This window comes from Pteronotus mesoamericanus, unplaced genomic scaffold (genome assembly GCF_021234165.1).
Source record: "Pteronotus mesoamericanus isolate MK-2021 breed Mesoamerican mustached bat unplaced genomic scaffold, CSHL_Meso_final contig_73, whole genome shotgun sequence".
Classification (NCBI taxonomy): Eukaryota; Metazoa; Chordata; class Mammalia; order Chiroptera; family Mormoopidae; genus Pteronotus; species Pteronotus mesoamericanus.
The window spans coordinates 3954201-3960971 of record NW_026555245.1 but is presented as its reverse complement, the minus strand read 5'-3'; the positions used below and the strand labels follow the sequence as shown (position 1 = coordinate 3960971).

General features: G+C 39.2%; 2 pseudogenes; one reads left to right on the top strand and one right to left on the bottom strand.

Moving 5' to 3' along the window:
* Positions 1-3767: 3767 nt before the first annotated feature.
* Positions 3768-4189, bottom strand: LOC129078482 (proline-rich protein 13-like; annotated as a pseudogene).
* Positions 4190-4728: 539 nt separating this feature from the next.
* LOC129078407 (protein SET-like) lies at positions 4729-5953 on the top strand (annotated as a pseudogene).
* The last annotated feature ends 818 nt before the right edge of the window (positions 5954-6771 follow it).

Genomic DNA, 6771 nt, shown 5'->3' with positions numbered 1-6771 from the left:
AATCATTAGGGAGTTGTAAATTCACATCTGGGGTCTCATTTTTAATAGGGAAGAAAAGACAGGTAAGAAAGCACATCATAATCACAAATCTGAGAGACTGACCATATTAGAAAAATAATTTAAGCAATAAGTCTGTATCATATTCTTTGTGCTTGAATGGCAGCATGTGAAGCAACCCAAAAACAATTAACAGATGTGGCAATAATAAAAAGAATAAGAAAATATCTTGGACAGAAAGATATTCATCACTGTAAGGAAATAATTTTATAATCATACTATAATGTGAGCCCCAGTGAAGAAAATCCCTTATGACTGGTTTGATCTGCTTTTCCATAGGGAAATGTACCCAAAAGAAGAATTCAGGGAAGACTTTAACTTTAGTTTAGGAAAAAAACCAAAACAAAACAAAACGTGGTCCTTTATACCTTAGGCCTAACTCTGAAAAACGCTTAAGTGCTTTGCAGTTTATTTTTGAAAAGAGAGCAAAATAAAGAAGAAAGAATAACATGAGAGAGAAAGGGGAACAAAGAAATTGAAGGCTTTTTTTTAGTCCAAGAGATGATAAAAACAAAGAAATGTTGCTTTAGGTGGAAAGTGATAATTTCTACCTTGTTGATGAATCTTGGGCTAGTCCTGTGTGGGTGGAAGGATACTAACAGCAGAATTTGCTAGTACCATTTTACATACTTTAACTGACAGAGCAGTAGTTACTTCATTGTGAATAGAGCTGACTTAGCTGGCAGATGGAAGTTCAGACAGCTTTGAAACTAACCTGAGTGGAGAGGCGGGCAAACAACATAGGGAACACTTTTGTACCCCAAACCAAAAATAAAAATTTAATCTGAATCAAAATCTCAAGTACAAACATTGGAACTGAAAATTGAAATGACAGTTTATAAAGTCTTTAAGAATATATTGTGCTTTTAGGTTACAAAAGAAATACATATTCATTGCAGAAGATATGACAAAAAAAAGATTGGTAGGAGTAAAAGCACTTTTCTACTATATATACACTGTTATTTATATTTTGGGATATTTTATTTTTTCCTTGAGAATAGCTCTTACGTTTCTTGATGTAATTTTGATCATAATATATGTATTTGTATTCTACAGTTTAACCTTTGTGCTAGTAGCAAAGATTTGTTGACTGAATACAGCATTAGAATTTTCTGTTATTGTAGACTTTCATGAAATAATTTAAAATGGCTGTATAACAATGTATCATGTGGATGTGTCATAGTCTCCTTAATCATTTTGAAATTTGGACATTCCAATGTTGCCTATTTTTTATTATTAATAATTCCAGGTGGACCCTATCTGACTATTAGGTTATTGAGACTATAACCAAGTTAATGGGGCCATCTTGCAGAAATCTATCTTAATACAGCTAAACTTACTACAGCTTCTGGGTATTACATATCACGCAGGTCCTGTAGTGGGCTTGAAATACTATATAAAGATAAAAAAGCATAACTAGGACAGGGTTATCTTTAAATTCCTGTAGGGTAAACACTCTGTGAGTGCCCCCCCACAAAAAAAGGAGGGAATCAGTAGAGTCAGAAGTGAGGCAAGAAATTATGAATAAAGTAACCCTTTTAGAGTCAAGAGTCTTCTCTGAGGAGGTGATATCTGAAGTAGGACTTGAAGGCTAAGTGGGCATTTGCTCAGCAAGCAAGAAGGTTCTTACCGTGAAAAGAGCTGTGGAGGATAAAATGATAAATAAGAATTGGAGATAAAGATATTTGAAAGAATATAAGACAATGTAAGGTAGATCCATACTGAATGCAACAAACAAGCAATGATAGTAGCTAAGAGAAATAACTTCTATTGGAATATTGTAAGGTTCCTAATGCAGAAACATCACTGAGCTGAAACTGTAAGGATCCAAGTTTCATAACTGATAGAAAATAGAGAAGAAAGAGGACTTCAAATGGAGAGGATTGGCATGAGCAAGGTTGGAGAGGAAGGACCTTGGAGGCTGTGTTTGAGAAATCAGAAGAGAACCTTGGCTGGAGTTTAGGTGAGGCCATGTATAAAGGAAGAGTGGAAAACATTCTAGAAGGATGTTAGCATCAGGTTATGGAAAATCTTGAGTCCAGGTTCAGTTTGGGAATGGGAATGGGAAACCAAGAAATATTTTAAAATAAATGTGTAACAGATGAGAACAGAGTCAGTAGATAGGTAGATGGGGAAAAGGAGCGAGGCAAACCAGTAAGGAAGTTCTTTCGGTAATCTTTGGCTCAAAGTTATAAACACTGGAACTAATCAATGTAACACCTGAAAGAAAGAGGCAAATTCCAGAACTATTTCAAGGAATAATCAATAGGAATTCGCAACTATTTATATGTGGTGGGAGAAGGGGAAAAAAGTGTCAATAATGAGTAAAAAGTTTTCAGCTGGGGTGGTTTGAGTGAACGCAGATGCAATTGAGCAGAGAGTAGATTTTATGGAGATGATGAGTTCAGTTTTGGTTGAGTTTGAGGTGCGTATGAGAAACCATTGTTCTGCATAGTTTGTTGGGAAATTAAAATCTGAAGTTCATAGGCTCTTACTGGTGTCTCAAATGGCCCTATTAGATCTAGTTTTTGGAGCATCAGAGGAAGATGAATAAGGAGCTGAGTGATTAAAAAGAGTTTTAGATGGGATCTTTATTTACTGGGCTTTTGGTTTGTTATTTAAAAATATCTGTGTATGTAAACTAGAAATTGGAGATTTTTTTCCCCCTGAGAGTAGATCTGTTTAAAACTCATCTTGTTAGAAGTTTATATGAGCCTTTCAGTAGTGATTTTACTTTACCAATGTGTAATTGGTTGTTGAATCAAGCCTTAAGGACAATTGTTTAAAAAGTCACTTTGAGCACCAATGACATTATCTCAAACTATTGTGTTGACTCAAACAAATGAGAGAATCAAAACCAGACGGGTTGAGTGGATTAGCAGATTACTTGATCAAAGTGTTCAGCCCCCAGAGTTTCTGAGCTGAAAAAGCATTCTCTGTGGAAGATTATTTAGAATATTCAGTAGTTTACATTTTGGCCTACTTTTGTTCTGAACTTAAGTGGTGGATGATCAGAGGCAATCCCATAGCTGTCGGAGCTGAGAGACACCCATTAGTGTTTATATCCAGGCAGCAACGATCCCATGGGGATCGTCTCTCTTTTTTGCTCATCAATCACATCAAATATTTTACAGTTCACTTCAGAAGTCATTGTCAAAACGGAACCACTGGTGGTCCATCGAAAAGCTAGGACTTGCTTTCCAAAACAATGCTCTTTAAGTGCCATTACAATTTTAGGCATCTGAATTTTTGTCTTGCTTTTGGATTAGAGAAATTTTATCGTTCCCCTCCCACCACCTTGAATTAGTGTGGCAATTGTACAATTTAAAAATTACCTCTTCTAAGAAACACAGAATTACCATTTCTAAGAAAATGATGAAACCAATTACTTCAATTGTGTAAATTGAATACATAGGTCATAAAAATATAAACTTTTGAGTGCTGGAATGCGGGTTCTAATGGATGTATTTTATTATAAACAAAGGCGATTCATATATTTACTTTTCTATTTTTTCCTTTGCTAGCCCATAGCAATTCTTCTCCCATTTATTTCCCCTAACCAGTTAGGGCTGAACAGGAGAGTGAGGCTCAGACTGGGAGAGAGAGGCAGAGGGACACAAGGGCTCGTTTGCCCCCGTGCAAGATGGCATCTGCAGCTTGATGGGAGAGCGGACCTGGAGAGACTTGAGGGAAGGGTCCCGACCCTGTATTCAGTTGGAGTCACTGCTGGAAGAGGAGGAATGCTAGCCATGCCTATGGTGTTTATGCATCTTCTTATGAGCTTTCTTCATTTTCTTCTGCATCTTCTTGTCCATCACCATTCGTGGTCCTACCATGCCAAGAACCAACGGATTCACAGTAGGCATAGCAGGGGCAGGTGGTGCGTACGGAGGGGGGTAGGGACCTGATGGTTGGCATCCTGGATATGCTGGCTGTGGCACAGGATGAGGGGGCCCAACTGGGGGGAAAGCTGGATTCCCCTGGGGAGCTCCTGGGGGCGTGGGAAAGGGGCCTGGAGGAAAGGCAGGATTGACAGGCAGGGGGGATGGGCAGGATTGGAATCTCCAGGGTAGCCGGCATTAGGGGGATACGGATCTGCCCCTGGCTGCCCTTCACTGGGATTCCACACCATCAGGTGTTTCCTCCCGCCTTCACTCCACTGCCTGGGCTCGACTCGTCCTTCTCAGTCTCCCTATATTTACTTTTTAATGGTAAATTGAACTACTATTCTTTATATGGGGTCTGTGATACTTTGTGATATAGTGGGAAATCTGCTGTACAGAAAGTATGATGAGAAATAAATATTAAAAGTATTATTAAAAATTAATAACAGTCTTTCCTTTTCATAATATTGCGCTACAAAACTCATTTGCAAGTATGAAAGAGGCCTTTTTTTTTTGCTAAATTTCAGATTGTTTGCCCTCTAATCTGTCACAGTCTAGTTACTTTAAAAAGGAATTAATATGAATATTTTCTTCTACCATTTGCCATATAGACTAGGACTTCATCTTAGAGTTGCCAATAGTTTATTTTGCTAAGTAAGGACATTTTTATACAAAACCTCGGACTGAGCAAGCGCCCGCGCGTGTGGCGTGAGGGGAAGCCACTGCCCGCCCCCTTTGCCTTCTCATCTCTCCTCTCCCCTCCCCGTTCCCCGCCCCCCCCCCCCCCACCGACCGCGGGGCAGCACCATGTCGGCGTCGGCGGCCAAAGTCAGTAAAAAGGAGCTCAACTCCAACCACGACGGGGCCGACGAGACCTCAGAAAAAGAACAGCAAGAAGCAATTGAACATATTGATGAAGTACAAAATGAAATAGACAGACTTAATGAACAAGCTAGTGAGGAGATTTTGAAAGTAGAACAGAAATATAACAAACTCCGCCAACCATTTTTTTCAGAAGAGGTCAGAATTGATCGCCAAAATCCCAAATTTTTAGGTAACAACATTTGTCAACCATCCACAAGTGTCTGCACTGCTTGGGAAAGAGGATGAAGAGGCACTGCATTATTTGACAAGAGTTGAAGTGACAGAATTTGAAGATATTAAATCAGGTTACAGAATAGATTTTTATTTTGATGAAAATCCTTACTTTGAAAATAAAGTTCTCTTCAAAGAATTTCATCTGAATGAGAGTGGTGATCCATCGTCAAAGTCCACTGAAATCAAATGGAAATCTGGAAAGGATTTGACGAAACGTTCGAGTCAAACGCAGAATAAAGCCAGCAGGAAGGGGCAGCATGAGGAACCAGGGAGCTTTTTTACCTGGTTTACTGACCATTCTGATGCAGGTGCAGATGAGTTAAGAGAAGTCATCAAAGATGATATCTGGCCAAATCCATTACAGTACTACTTGGTACCTGATGTGGATGATGAAGAAGGGGAAGGAGAAGAAGATGATGATGATGATGAAGAAGAAGGGTTGGAAGATATTGATGAAGAAGGGGATGAGGATGAAGATGGAGAAGATGAAGATGATGATAAGGGGGAGGAAGGAGAGGAAGATGAAGGAGAAGATGACTAATGGAACACTGATGGATTCCAATCTTCTTTTTTAATTTTCTCCAGTCCCTGGGAGCAAGTTGCAGTCTTTTTTTTTCCCCCCTCTTGTGCTCAGTCTCCCTGTTTTTGAGGTCTCTTTTCTCTCCTTTACACCATGGTTCTCACCTTATTTGGGGGGGGAATGTACCTTGAGCAGAATACAGTGGGAAAAGAATCTCTGCCCCTTTCTGTTCCAAATTTATTTTTTAGCCCTTCCTATCTTGACAAAAACTTTATGGAATCAACACCACCGTGCTCTGTGGGAAAAAAGAAAACCTTCTGCTTCCTTAGCTCTGCTGGAAGCTGGAGGATGCTAGGCCCCTGTGTGGTAGTGCATAGAATTCTAGCTTTTTTCCTCCTTTCTCTGTATATTGGACTCAGAGATTACACTGTGTCTCTACGTGAATATGGACAGTTAGCATTTACCAACATGTATCTGTCTACTTTCTCTTGTTTAAAAGAAGAAAAAAAACTAAAAAAGGGGGGTTATAGAAGGTCAGCAAAGGGTGGGTTTGAGATGTTGGGTGGGTTACGTGGGCATTTTGACAACATGGCTTCTCCTTTGGCATGTTTAATTGTGATGTTTAACGGACATCCTTGCAATTTAAAATGACACTTTTAAAATAAAACAATCTCCTGATGATGACTTGAGCCCTGCCACTCAGTGGGAGAATCAGCAGAACCTGTAGGATCTTATTTGGAATTGACATTTCTCTATTGTAATTTTGTTCTGTTTATTTTTAAATTTTCTTTTGTTTCACTGGAAAGGAAAGATGATGCTCAGTTTTAAACGTTAAAAGTGTACAAGTTGCTTTGTTACAATAAAACTAAATGTGTACACAAAACAAAACAAAACAAAACAACAACAAAACCTGTACTATTTATTAGTCCCATTTCTTGTAGTAACTGCTACTATCCACCAATGTTCAATTCTCCTCTCTTTCTGGCACACAAGAACACTATTTCCTTGTTTCCCTTTAGTCAGGTGGAGCTGTTGGCCTGAGATCTGGCCCATGGAATATAAGCAGAAGTGACTTGATTCAGTTCCAGACCCGGGCAATTACGAGAGAGCCAGAGTGCCTTCTCTGCCCTTCCTCCCGTTCCTCATGCTCAGGTTGGAGTGAAGAATTTGAAGATAGTGGATCCTCACAATAGCAGTCACCTGGATTCCTGA